The sequence below is a fragment of the Equus przewalskii genome, chromosome 4, assembly GCF_037783145.1.
Source record: "Equus przewalskii isolate Varuska chromosome 4, EquPr2, whole genome shotgun sequence".
Classification (NCBI taxonomy): Eukaryota; Metazoa; Chordata; class Mammalia; order Perissodactyla; family Equidae; genus Equus; species Equus przewalskii.
In genome coordinates, this window is record NC_091834.1 from 94,370,970 (window position 1) to 94,372,743 (window position 1,774).

Consider the following 1,774-nt stretch of genomic DNA (forward strand, 5'->3'; position numbering starts at 1 on the left):
TAACCTGTAGATTGAGATGCAGATGGTGCCTGCTGAGCAAGGGGCTGTCTTGCTCATGGTATAGCATTGGTGACTGTGTTCATCTTCTTGACCAGATTCAATTTTCTTCATATATCATGTATTTTCTTAAAAAATAGTAGCACTGACCATGTAGAGGAAACAGTAGAACATGAACTCTTCGTGGTGATGTTGTCAAGCCTGTGAAGACAAGGGGAACGCTTTTCTCTGCCTGGAACTTTTTCTACTTCTTTTGAGATCAGGAGCAATGTTATCTCTTTTGCTTTCTAGATTTCACAAAGAACAAGTGCTCAGAACTAAATGTTAGGGAATCACTCCAGTGCCACTGAATTTTATCTCTTAGCCTTCCCTGGCTCCCAAGAATTATGTTGTTGTCTTATTTGCTACCTTCTCCCATTTCTACTCTGTGACATTGATTGGAAATACTGTCATCATCATGATGGTCTGTGTTGATAAATGTCTGCTGTCCCCCTCGTATTTCTTCCTTGGTCACCTATCCATCCTGGAGATCCTGATCACATCCACTGCTGTCCCCTTGATGCTCTGGGGGTTGCTGCTCCTTGGAATGCAGACAGTATCTTTGACTGTGTGTGGTGCACAACTGTATTACCTTTGGGTTTGTCAGAGTTTATATTAATGGGAGCAATGGCTATGGAGCATTACGTGACTGTCTGTAACCCTCTGAGGTACAACATCATTATGAACAGCTGCACCTACAACTTTGTGGTAATTGTATCTTGGGTGTTTGGGTTCCTTTTTCAAATTTGGCCAGTTTATGCCACATTTCATCTTTCCTACTGCAAATCAAATGTGGTGAACAATTTTTTCTGTGACTGAGGGCAATTGCTCAAACTATTGCAATAACGCTCTTTTCATGGAGTTTACCTTCTTCTTAATGGCTGTTTTTGTTCTTTTTTGGTTTTTGATCCCTGCAGTTATCTCCTAAACCTACATCATCTCCACCATCCTCAAGATCCCCTCAGCTTCTGGCCAGAGGAAAGCCTTCCCTACATGTGCCTCCCATTTCACCTTTGTCATGATTGGCTGTGACAACTGCCTGTTCCTGTGTGTGAAACCCAAGCAAACACAGGCAGCTGAGAACGACAGGGTGGTGTCACTGGTGGTTTCAGGGGTGACCCTTTTTCTGAGCCATTTTATCTTTACCCTCCAGAATGACAAATTCATAGAGGCCTTTTGAGATGTCATGAAATGCTGCTGTCAACTCCTCAAGGATTAGCTCTGTCCTAAGGGCAATCACGTACTCATCATCATGCACCTGAATAATCTGAAAGCACTCACTCAAATGTTAAATGATCATTTTCTTCATCAAATAGTTTGTGATCTACAAAGGAATTTTAAGATACCGACAGTGCCTCATTTTCTAACTAGATATTTCCTCCATGGGAGATCACTTTATTATTTTTTAACTGGATATATACATTTGTACACACTTTTATTTATTTGTTTATTTTTTTCTGCTTTATCTCCCCAAATCCCCCTGGTACATAGTTATATATCTTAGTTGCAGGTCCTTTCAGTTGTAGCATATGGGATGCCACCTCAACGTGGCCTGATGAGTGATGCCATGTCCGCCCCCAGGATCCGAACCAGCGAAACCCTGGGCCGCTGCAGCGGAGCGCACGAACTTAACCACTTGGCCATGGGGCCGGGCTCGAGTACACACTTTTCTAGCTAAACTACATTTCACAAAATAAGTTAGACAAGTATAAATGTACAAAATACGTGTGATTTTTTA

At 42.0% G+C, this 1,774-nt stretch overlaps 1 pseudogene; it reads left to right on the forward strand.

Annotated features, from left to right (window-relative positions):
• Positions 1-318: 318 nt before the first annotated feature.
• Positions 319-1,255, forward strand: LOC103558273 (olfactory receptor 9A4-like; annotated as a pseudogene).
• Positions 1,256-1,774: the final 519 nt, after the last annotated feature.